The sequence below is a fragment of the Pholcus phalangioides genome, unplaced genomic scaffold (genome assembly GCF_987345545.1).
Source record: "Pholcus phalangioides strain wild (caught in Gottingen) unplaced genomic scaffold, Ppha-v1.0 ptg000016l_1, whole genome shotgun sequence".
In the NCBI taxonomy this organism is placed as follows: Eukaryota; Metazoa; Arthropoda; class Arachnida; order Araneae; family Pholcidae; genus Pholcus; species Pholcus phalangioides.
In genome coordinates, this window is record NW_028301609.1 from 12785496 (window position 1) to 12798699 (window position 13204).

Consider the following 13204-nt stretch of genomic DNA (forward strand, 5'->3'; position numbering starts at 1 on the left):
ATCATGGAAACACGGGCCGTGATTTTTCTGAGGCCCTACCATAGTTAAAACGGTGAAGGCAAAAAGCCAGAACTGGAAAAGATATGTCATACTGTGTTCCTAACAGGACATGGTTTTTTTCCAGAGCATCTCCACCGCTTCGAAATCCTCAAAAGCCCCGACCGTAGATGCAGAGAAATCAGAAACGAGTTGCATTACGCCACCATATGTCCAGTAACTGCACCAAACCACCACCATGCTCCAGCAATTAGATATACTGACAATTGGAGGTGACAGCAGTGCCGTCTTAAGGCATGGGCCCACCCGGGCGCCTCGAGAGAAAAGGGGTCCTCACAAAAATGAGATTTGGTTGAAATTCTCAAGAATTTGACTGGTAGGGCCTCAGAAAAATCACGGCCCGGGGGCCCATGCTGCCCTTAAGACGACCCTGAGAGACAGATACCACAGAAAGGCAAACTCTAATAATGAAAATCACAAACTTGGTTAAATTTATGGAAGCAAATCCGAATCTGGTACGAAGAGACCCATCGACCATAACAGTCAAACCAATCACTATCACGATATGTCCCCGAAGATCCTCAAGAATCAGACCACCGTTTCTTTCATATGCTGAGGTGTCTGAGGACGAAGAGCTCTTGAGTGAATGATGCTTCAATTTAGGAATTGGTCGAATGCAGCGCTGTCTCAACCCTTGTCAAATTTGCTTCCCTCTCGATGGCAAATTCTATTTCTATGTATGTATATATATATATATATATTACTTTTTTGTACGTTTCCATCTTTTGTGTTTCCTCAATTTATGCTAGATGTTTTGAGCATTTAATCTATATCTATATATATATTGTACCTTTGCATTGCTTTTATATTTTTTGCACTGTTTTGTCTTTTTGTTTTTATTCATTGAGTGGTTTTTTTTTTAATTTTCTCATTTTTGTGCTGTAATATGTTGTGTGTATGAGATTCTGTATATGTACGTTTGATAATGTATAATAATGTTTTCTCTGACACAGTCCCGCCCCTTTGCAGGGGCAATGTCTAAAATTGGCTAAAACCGATAGAGCCTGGGCCGTGTTCAGTTTGAAAGAAAGTGTGTCACAAAATAAAATAAAAAATCTGAATTTTTATACGGTTCCCCCTCCTGTCCTATAACTTCAATTAGAGAGTTGTAGCCCAGTCCCGCCTGAGCCCGACAAAATAAATCCTATGTTTTTAAGCGCAAAATTCGTTGAGATATGCGAATTCAAATACAGAGAAAAGGACGACGCTCCTTTCTCCTCATTTATGCTGTTCTTTGAAACCCGTGTTTTGCAACTGTGTCGCTGGTCGCTTAAGTGTTTTGCAACTGTGCCGCTGGTCGCTTAAGTGCTTTGCAACTGTGTCGCTGGTCGCTTAAGTGATCCGTGAATGTGCCACGGGCTGCTTCAATGCTCTGAAATTGTGCCACGGTTCATTTAAACGACAGGAAATGTCCCGCTTAGTTCATTTTTGCTTAGTTCAATTTAGTGAAGGTCAAGGTACCAAGCGAAGGTCGAGTTTGCCTTCCCCCATGAAATCCAAAATGTGTTGTTTTTTATAAGTTGCATATCTTAAAAAATTGAAGTAGTAAATTACAGTTTTTCACAACACTAAATGTGACCTTCATGCAATAATAGCGAAAATAAAAATTATCCCACGGACCCACGGGGGTGGTTAAAAACACTGTTGCACAGTGTATATGATTTTATGTTTCTACAAGTAAGTTAGACATTATAGAGTTTATCTTGAAATGAGTGCAATATTTTTGTTCTAGCTCTTCGTTTTTCTGTAGTAAATATTTGTTCTAAAACAGAACAGTTCACACAGAAAAATATAACGGACATTTATTAAGTACTCGCCTGTACTTCGAGGCCAGAAAATTTGAATAACAGTGGGTTTTGATAAAGAAGAAGATGTTTTTGCTGGGGGTGGTAAGATGTGAGTACTGTATTTTTCGGGACTCTCTTTTCGGGAATCCGGGTTCTTATAAATAGACAACGGTCCTGTATGTTGTATAAATAAATATATTCTATGTATTATAAATTGAAACCCGGACTCTCTTTTCGGGAATCCGGGTTCTTATAAATAAACAACGGTCCTGCATGTTGTATAAATAAATATATTCTATATATTATAAATTGAAACCCGGGCTTTCTTTTCGGGAATCCGGGTTCTTATAAATAAACAACGGTCCTGCATGTTGTATAAATAAATATATTCTATATATTATAAATTGAAACCCGGGCTTTCTTTTCGGGAATCCGGGTTCTTATAAATAAACAACGGTCCTGCATGTTGTATAAATAAATATATTCTATATATTATAAATTGAAACCCGGGCTTTCTTTTCGGGAATCCGGGTTCTTATAAATAAACAACGGTCCTGCATGTTGTATAAATAAATATATTCTATGTATTATAAATTGAAACCCGGGCTTTCTTTTAGGGAATCCGGGTTCTTATAAATAAACAACGGTCCTGCATGTTGTATAAATAAATATATTCTATGTATTATAAATTGAAACCCGGACTCTCTTTTCGGGAATCCGGGTTCTTATAAATAAACAACGGTCCTGCATGTTGTATAAATAAATATATTCTATGTATTATAAATTGAAACCCGGACTCTCTTTTCGGGAATCCGGGTTCTTATAAATAAACAACGGTCCTGCATGTTGTATAAATAAATATATTCTATGTATTATAAATTGAAACCCGGACTCTCTTTTCGGGAATCCGGGTTCTTATAAATAAATAACGGTCCTGTATGTTGTATAAATAAATGTATTCTATGTATTATAAATTAAAACCCGGACTCTCTTTTCGGGAATCCGGGTTCTTATAAATAAACAACGGTAGAATAAATAAATAAAATAATAACGATGCAGGGGCATCCTGCATGTAGAAAAGAATAAATATTGGAAAATATTAAAGGTGCAACCTGAGGGAAAAGATATCCAAAATAATTCCAATTAATCCGACACACGCACTACATCATATATACGGAATGAAGAGAAAATATGAAGAACTATCCCAACCAAAGCTGCTTGAAAGATTCTTAATGCAGTCTTAATGCAGCTTTGATCCCAACGGTTTTTCAAAACCATTATAAAGGTATAAACTATTATACATATACTGACAGCGTTGAAGAAGTGACAAACCATTGTAAAGGCATATACACGTCTTAAACGCATTGCTAGGGAACCACGGTAACCAAAGTAAACGTTCCGAAAGTGATTATTGAGGCCTAAAAACCATTGTTGCCCTACGGTTTTTTGCCCATTTGCTCTGCTCTGACGAAATTTTAAAGTAGCCTATCGTGTAAGTCGGGTCCCATTTGGTATATATGCAAAATTTGGCGAAGATCGATCTAAAATTGTAGATTTGTATAGAAAACACACACACACACACACACACACACACACACACACACACACACACACACACACACACACACACACAATTTTATAAATAGATATATAGATCTTATTCATAGCGGGTGTTTGGCAAACTCGAGAAAAAATTCGAAACATTCTTTCGCAGTTGCAGTTTTACTTGAAAATTTTCTAAATTCTGAGAGATGTCTTATCAACTTTCAATCAGTACTCTCTCTCCTTTTTTTAGGAAAGCATGGGAAGATCTTGAACCAACTCTCTTAAAAAAAGGCTTCTGGGGTCTGAAAGAGTGAAATAAATATGGACGCATATAAAAAGTATTTGCTTACGATAATCTTTATTTCATCCATGAGCGATCCAACGGCACGAGTTTCTGCGAGTCCTGACGGATATTGTTTGCCTGCCGTTTTGTTTTATTTTACACCAGTGTTTTACGTTATCCGTAGTGGCTACTTATAAGCGTACGGAAGCAATCACGTACAAGAAGTAGTTCTGCTTTCGGTTTCAACTCGTTATGGCCGGCAGTAGCGTAGTGGGGTGGGGAGGCAGTAGAGCATGATAGGCGGAGAGGGATTCCCCTTTTTCTTTCTGAAATCACGGTCAAGGCCATTTCGAGACGCCATTAAAAAGAGTTAAACATCTAGCGTATTTTAGCGCCAAAACTCGGAAGAGGGAAACGCTATCGTGCGCCCATAATGAACCGCTTCTGGCTTTATCGCGGCACCATGCGAAGCTTTTGACGTCACTGAAGAAGTCCATTTCACCTGTAGCCATTGGATATAGCCAGGCTATCGCGATGCGTGCGATATCTTTACTTTTTTTTGCAGTAAAGTCGAATCCCGTTTTAACGAATACCGTTATAGCGAAAAATAAGTCTCGTTTTAAAGAACACTTTTCTAATCCGTAGATATGTTTCCATAGGAACAATGCAAAAACCTGGAATTCTCCATTATGACGAAATTTTGTTATAACGAAATGATTTCTCCGGTCTCTTGGAGTCCGTTGGAACGGGATTCGACTGTATATTCAATGACTGCAGGTGAAATGGACTTCTTCAGTGACGTCACAAGCTCCGCGCTGAGGCTTTCTGCTATAGATAGTGTAGCATCTCCATGCTTTTATCCGCTTTAACCGGAATGAATTATTTCTTTTTCTCGCTTGTGAACTGCTCACCGTTTAGCAAGCTCGGTGAGTTTGCATGGAGGAAAGAATGCATTTAACAATTAGTACATCACAAATTATCTGCCCTGGTACGTTGAAGTACCGTCGATTGATAAAGGGTTAGGGGACCATTCAAGTATTACGTAAGCAGATTTTTAGCCATTTTTGACCCCCCCCCCCTCCCCCTTTCCTTGTCAGCAAAATTTCGTCAGCAGCTTAGAATATTTCATATCTTCAAAAAGGGTGGTTGATGACGTAAGAAACCTTCAACCCCCCCCCCTTGTCATCAAAAGTCAGCAAATCCGAACCCCCCCCCCCCCCCCCGGGGATTAGAAAAGTGTTCTTTAAAACGAGACTTATTTTTCGCTATAACGGTATTCGTTAAAACGGGATTCGACTTTACTGCAAAAAAGAGTAAAGAATGAATGACCCCTAAGGACCAAACTCGGCAAAAGAAATTCTAAATATTCTTTTGCAGTTTATTGAAACTTTTCTAAATTCATGCAATAATACGGGAAACGAGAGACGGGGGCTCGAAGGAGGCAGAAATGAAAAAAAAGCAAAAAAAAAAGCAGCATCTCTACACATATAACCCGTTTTCCGTATATCTTGTGTTAAGAAGGGAGAGGACATCTCCACATATATTTTATCATCAAAGATTCATAAGATAACGGGTCTATGTAAGGATAAGACTTTACAGCCGCATATTAATTACTTAACTTACAAGTCTTCGTGAATGATGCAATGTTATTGACAGCAGCGGCCGTGAATAACGAATAACAGCCACAGCTTTTTTGGAACGAAAAAATAATTTCTTAATCGGAAAGGGGTCATTCAAGTATTACGTCACCATCGAGGGGAGAGGGTTTCGGATGTGCTGACTTTTGATGACGGGGGAGGGGGGTTTGAAGGTTGCTTACGTCATCAACCACCCTTTTTGAAGATATGAAATATTCTAAGCTACTGACGAAATTTTTTGCTGACAAGGGGGGGGGGGAATGGCTTAAGAACGTATAAAAATTAAATTGAATACTCGATAAAAATTCAAAATAAAAAGTATTATCTACTTACGGTCAATTTCTTCGTCTACGGTCGATCTGTCGGAACGTGTTTCCGCACGCGAGTTGACCTTGTTTGCGCTGTTGACTCACGTCATCCCCATCGCCTTTGACAAGCGTACTAATTTTAATTGATTTTCGTTTTCACCCGTTAGGCCGACAGCGGCGTAGTGGGTGGGAAGGTGATAAAATGGTTGGCGGATTTTTTTTTCCCTTCTTTTAGACTACAATACAAGATCAGGTCGTGGGATTTTGTGGGGAGCCAAGAAAACGAACATCCAGCGCATTTAGGCGCCAAAAATTGGAAAAAACGCTATCGTTCGGCATATAAACAGATGTTCAGTCCGGTCGATTCAGAGTGGCGGCTGGACGCCCTATGGTAGTGGCGGCCTCGTGAGTCGGAGAACGACCTTCCCCAAATTGCGTATGTTTAGCTTGATAATCTATTTTGTCGCTTCATCGTTACGTACACCTATATTTCCAAGGGGTCAACAATAAGTCATGAGGCTTAGACTAAGATAATGAATTACGATCAAATAAATTTTTATTTTCAATGTACAGGATGTTTCAAAACTCACGCACGTCATAGTTTACGATTTTTTTTTTTTTGAGTATGAAATATTTAACAGAAAATTAACAGATTAAACTTATGAATTGAAACATTACCTTTAAAAAACAACTTACTACAAAGTTTAAAACAATTTACTATAAATGTTGAAAATGCTGGCTTTTTTCACGGATACACAGACACCAGTATTCGTCAATACGCATCCAGATGCGTGATTCCGCGCATCAAAATTCAATTTTACTCCTCCGAATTTCGTTGAGGAGTGAAAGTACTCTTTCAAATTAAAGGTCAATTTTTTTCAGAAGGTTGCGTGTTCATATCATGTCCGGGTCACCATTATAGAGTATCCAATGTGGATGTATCACTGGCGTAGAAAGTGATGTGCTGACACTTGAATTGAAGTGGTGATTTATCCATAGATAGATCAAACTTGACTCCACAAAATTGTTTGATTCCAGATAACGGCTAAATATAAAGTTTATTAATTTGAAGAAACACACGGAACGAACATATGAAAAGAAACGAGAATACAGTCGAATCCCGTTTTAACGAATATAGTTACAGCGAAAATCTCGTTTTAACGAACATTTTTCTAATCCCTCAAATAAGTTTACATAGGAACAATGCAAACAACCTGAAATTCCTTTATAACGAAATTTTGTTATAACGAAGTGATTTCTCCGGTCTCTTGGAATTCGTTATAACGGGATTCGGCTGTATATACATGGACACAGAAAAATGACATCTTGACTCTGCAAGAAACAAAAGCCTTCTCTCTCGAACAGCGTAAGAGAGGTAAAGAAAAGGCGCGCTCACGAAAACGATGTGTTGGCAGATTTATAAAATTGGAATGCCAACACCTACGCACACTCTTGCCGACAGCACCGCCACAATTTCTCACTGAGTGAAAAGAAATGCCCTTTAAAACTTTGGAGAGGAGTGAAATTACTATTCAAAATTATATTTTCGGATAACACTGATAGGCACATTTGTTTTACCAGATTGATCGAGACCCAAAATCCGCGAGAATCCACATGTCTGATACTGCATTAACTACTTGACGATCGAGGTCGTAGTATTGCGTCCAAACGCCAGTGGAATAAATTTAAACAAGTTCTCTTAGTCTTCTTTCCTCTCTTCTCATCATCGCGAAGCTTTGTTGCAACCCTATAATTTTTTTTCCTCTTGGTTTTTTGTACACCCTGATAGTGATTTTTCCCCCACATATAATATTTTAAGCAAAATTAAAGTGATATTCCAAAGACGATTGCAAAATATTCTATGAATGGAATATTTTGTTATTTTCACAGTACATTTAGCTAGAGTAATGACGCAGGTTATGAAGTAATGGATTGTATGATATGCACTCAAATCTGTGATTTTTTTTGAAATTTCATTCGACATTTCGTCTGCGGTGGCCCACTGATTGATGACTGAAGACGTGCCGTGTGCAAAAATGCATGGGCGCAGAGAAAAAAAAAGAAGTGCGACAGGCGATAAAAAATACACTGTTTTAAGCCGGGTTTTCGTACGAGCAGGTTCCTACAGCATTTGCAGCGTGAAAACGCTGATTGGTAAAAAACCCTGAATTTCAAGTTTTTAACCAATCGGCATTTTCACGCTGCACACGGCGCAGAAATTCCACTCCTAGGAAAACCCGGCTTTACGCGGGAGTCTTCACGTGCATCGCAATGGCGAAGGATTATCTCCGTACGAACCCCATATAAATTTTCTTAAGCTTTCACTTTTAATTTAATAATAATTAAATAACAATCTATAATTGTGGACAATAATAATCTTATATAATTATGTGTAATTCTTTTTAATGTTAATAAATAGTTGATTATGATAACCAGTGACCAACGCTCATCTTTACGTCTATGAAACACAGTAATTCGACAAATATGTGCGATAGTTCATGACCTGAACAATATATACAAAAATATTATATTAATATTTTGTAATGATACAATGAATAGATTTTTGGAAATCATGTTTCAAACTCAAGTCAAATGTCAAAAATAGCATTCTCCGTTAAACGCATTTAAAGTTTTTATTCACGACTTACTTATATGTAAAAACGCAACCCTAAAATTGAACGTAACTTCAATTCTGAGCGTCATACAAACAATTCAAGGCCTGTTGTGGAATCAAAGAATAGGGCTTTTTCATTAAAAAAAAAACAAAACGACATTTACTTTCAAAATGACATTTTCGTAGTCCGATACCTTAATACTCCGATGAGGTTGCACTTGTGGCACACTTTCGAGGACGGCTCTGTTTTTATGCAACACGTATTATTTTACGCGGTTTTTTTTTTCACGTGTGTCTGTCCATTTCTCTTTTCTGACTCACTCGATCGACATCGCCGTTTTTGTTATTTTTTTCTTGCTCGCTCTTGAGAGGAGAGAAATACGTGCATCCGACAAGGAAGAAGACTCTGTGCAAAGAATAATTCCCGATGAATCTTCCATTATAATGTCATAATGGCCGCTTGAACGAAGAAGAAGGGAGGAGGGCAGTGGGGGAGATTGATCGTGAAACGATATTTATATCTAGTTTTTTGTTTAATGTTTTTTCTTTTTAAACACATTTATCCTAGAACTAGTTACATCTCAACCCAAGGCTGTAGAGAGGTAGGGGGACTAGGGGGTCTGCCCTGCCCCCCGAAATGTGAGAAAATGACCGAAAAAAGGGAAAAAGATGGACAAATCTATTGTTCTATCACTTTAGTCCCCGAATGAGATTTCTGGCTACGGGCCTGTCTCAACCGTTGTGGCGATGGAAACATACTTTCAATTAGAAAAAGTATCCATACAACGTGCCCATTTTTTAGATACGCCATTTCTTTCACTAGCAGTTGTTTATAAACTAACTGAGGTGCAAAATTTAATTTTTTTGTGCTGTCTAAATCAAAAAAGTTGTTTCCCGGTTTCTTCTGAGTCCAACAAAAAATATTCTATGTTTCCAAGTGAAATATTAGTCACGGTTAATTTAGTTCAAGCATCGCTGAAGGATTTAAGGACAAACTCGAGAAAAAAATTCGAGACATTCTTTTACAAATTGTGGAAACTTTTTTTTATAGGTTCTGAGATGTCCCTTTAACTTTACAATCAGCAAGTATTGTGTCAAGAAACATGAACTTTTTGCTCAGACAGGGCAGAAACTTTTTACCTGGAAGTTTGAGGGCATAATTTTGTATCTTGGCACATATACGGCCTCTAGTAAAATGAATGAAAAAATCTAAAATTCGCACGTTATTTGAATACTTTTTCTAATTGAAAGGATGTTCTATTACCAACGTTCAGAAGATAAAGGGTGTAGATCTTAGAAGAGGTATAAAATTATATATACCCGTGCAAGGTGTATTTGGGGTATCAAGCTCCAAGGTATATTAAGTTCAAACTTTGGGAGGTTTAGCTTTTTTAGGGAAATCGCAAAAAAAGTTGTCGTAGGTTATCTTGATTTCCAGAAGGCAATCAAACGGATCAAACATTGTAAACTCTACATGAGATTATGATTAGAGGCAACTTGTTGAATTGGATAGAATCGTGGTTGCGAGATCAGTCATAACGGGTGAATGAACGGGGAATTTTCTGATTGGACAAGTGTCAAAAGTGGAGTCCCTCAAGGAAGTGTCCTCGGGCCCCATGCTTTACTTTTTTATCGATAAACTCGATCAGGGGAATCGATGGGATTGTAAGTAAATTTTCAGATGACGTGAAGCTAATGGGAGTAGTCAGGAAACCAAGCGATAGGCAGATGCTCCAGGCGAACTTGAATATGATTGCAACATGTGCTAATGAATGGAGCATGACCTTTAGCGTCGAGAAGAGCGTGGTCGCTTATTTCGGTTCGAACAATCAACGTTTCTCTTACGTGTTGAATGGTGTCAATATCCCGTATGTAACTAGGGTCACCGATTTGGGAGATTACATTGACGAGTGGCTTAGGTATTCTGAATTGTTCAGCGATGGTCCAAAGAAAAAACAACAACAAAAAAAACGAATAGAATGCTCGGTCTAATTCTTAAAAAGTTCTCTTCGCCTTCTCCTAAAGTCATTCTTCCGCGTTTCCGAGGCTTAGTTCATCCTGGACTGAAGTATGCTGTAAGTTTTTGGAGACCATACCTACAGTGGGACATAGAATTGGTTGAAGGGGTGCAGAAAAGAGCTACAATCCAACAAGTCACTTGGCTTTCTCGTAAGGTCGTCTGGGCCATTCACCTCAGTTCCAGCGATGGTACGGCTGTATTTCGCGTATGTCTTGCCCTCACTTGAGTATGGCTCAAGTTTGTCTTCCTCATATTGAATTCACAATGTTTGCTTCCGTTGCGCATATATATTTTTGTATTATACAATTGTTGATTTTTTCTTTAACGTGTAAATTATTATTATTTGCTTTTCTATTGATTTCCATTACTTTTCCCATCTCTGTAATTGGGCTCAGCCTGTTGAGGTGTGTAAATAAATAAATAAACATGCTCATAGGCGGACATAGACTTGGAAGTTTGGGGGGGGGGCACGATGATGATGATATCAATTCATACACAACATATACATTATTGCCCACTTCCTCTTTGACGCTGCGGGGGGGGGGGCATTGCCCTCCAAGGCCCCCCCCCCCCGTATCTCCACCCATGCAAATGCTCTTGTTGTCACACAAGGCTCCAGCTATGAAGAAAGACGATTTCTTGAATATGTTTACATTGAAGGAACGCAGGTGTGTCGGGGTGTCATTTCTTTCAGTAATTCTGAAACTATTTCTTTCGAAAAAATGCTGAACTTTCATCAGTTCTGGAATTGTTTGATTCATTAATTCCGAAATTATTTCTTTCATTAATTTTAGAATTATTCGTTTCTCAATGTTTACAACCACTTTCTGAAAATGTTCGGTGGGCCACAACAAAAAGCTGCGAGGGCCAAATGTGGTCCATTCGTTGAAGACTTTTGACGTAAAACGAGGGACGCCTGTACACATGCACAACGTATATGGTGCGTGCGGTTGCACTTGTCGCACATCCTCCCCCCACAGCCGAGGACACCTTTTTTTTTTATGTATTTTATGCGCTCTTTTTTCATTTACCGTCTATGTTGTGCCTTTCTCTTCTTTTTTTTTTTCTGCCTCATTCGATCGACGCCGCGTTTTTTTCGTTTTTTTTTCGTGTGGTTGCCGTAAAAGAGATTGAAGATCATCACAAACGTTCGCGCGAGAGAAACACGTGCACGACGAGGAACAAGATTCGGTGCAAAAGACGAATTCCTAACGAAGGCCATTATGTCTGAAGCGGCCATTATCAACGAAGAAGAAGAAGAAAAAAAGAGATTATATAGTATCGGAAAATATGACATTTTATTTGGTTATTAATGTTTTTTTTTTTAAACACGTTTGGCCTGGACGCATTCTTAACAACCCAACGGTTGGCGATACAAACACACTTTCAATTGGAAAGATCATCCAAATAACGTGCATATTTTAAATATGATATTGCTTCTACTATATATAGGGGTCGTATATGTGTTGAGGTACAATTTTTTTTAGGATCCAATTAAAAAAGTTGTTGCCCTGTGTCTCCCGACTCCAACAGAAAATATTTTATGTTTCTAAGTGCAGTAGACTCCCGCCCGTACGGCCTAGTTTTAAAATAATGCATTAATTAAATTGCAATATTACCTTTTAACATTTGTGTAATCATTAATCAATGAACTATAAAATAAGTTTGAATATATAATTTTTGAAGGAACTTAGGAGGCTACGTTTTACGTTTAAGGGCCATTCAAGTATTACGTCAGCACCGATGATGTTGCTTCCGATTTGCTGACTTTTGATGACGGGGGGGGGGGGGTTTGAATGATGTTTACGCCATCAACGACCCTTTATAAAAAAAGGGAAAAATTCTCAATGGCATCTTACTCGGTGCGCCAAAAACGAGAAAACCCCTCCGCTAATTCCTCGGCACCTGAACTGACAATTCTCCTGTTGATAAGTCCCCTACAGAGCCACTTTAGTGATCTCGAAATGTTTCGCGGATCCTTCAAGTGCTCTGGAAATGTTCCACGCATCACTCAAGTAACCTATAATTATGCCGTGGATCGCTTAAGTAATCTGGGACTGTGCCGCGCGTAACGAGTGATGTAGAACCTCATTGGGGGCCGCTTAAGTGCCCTTAAATTGTGCCGCATGTCACTCAAGGGATCCTTAGATGTGCCACGGATCGCTAAAGTGTTCTGGAACTGTGCCACGGGTTATTTAAGCGATGTGTAAATGTGCCTCTTAGTTCATTTTTACAAAATTAGGTTTGAGGAGTCAGGCCACATCAGATAACCTTCAGGGCCCGCGGATCAAGGGTTTACCATACACGACTTAGAGCGTGGGTCGCAATGAATTTCTTAAAAAGAAACTTTAATTCCTTAGCCTTCAAATAGTATTAAAATTAACAGTGGGTGGAGGGGCTGAAAGAGGTGCTGGTTGTCCCGTATTTACAAGACTCAAGTGTGTACGTAGGATGGAGGAAGGTGCTTTACATTGTCTTTTTCAGAAATTATCGGGAATTCTCAGCCCCCCCCCCCCTTAAAATTGATTGGGGGAAGGGCCTCAAATGGCCTCAGGCCCCTAGGTTCCGGTGCCTATGTCAACCACTCTTTATAAAAATATGAACTATTCTTAATGGCATCTTTACTGAGTACACCAGAAACAAGAAAAACTTCCCTGGTTTGCACTTGAACAAACATTCTTCCTATTGATGAGTCCTCTATATAGCAAATTTAGGGATCTCTAATTGTTACGTAGATCATTCAAGTGATCTGGAAATGTGTCCGGGCCACTCAAATACTCTAGGATTGTGTCGCGCGCTATTTAAGTGCTCTAAAACTGCGCCAGATATCGCATAAGGGATCTCTAAATGTGCCACGGACCGCGTAAGTGTTCTGCAACTGTGTCTCTGGTCGCTTAAGTGATCTGTGAATGTGCCATGGGTTGCTTCAATGCTCTGAAATTGTGCCTCGGGT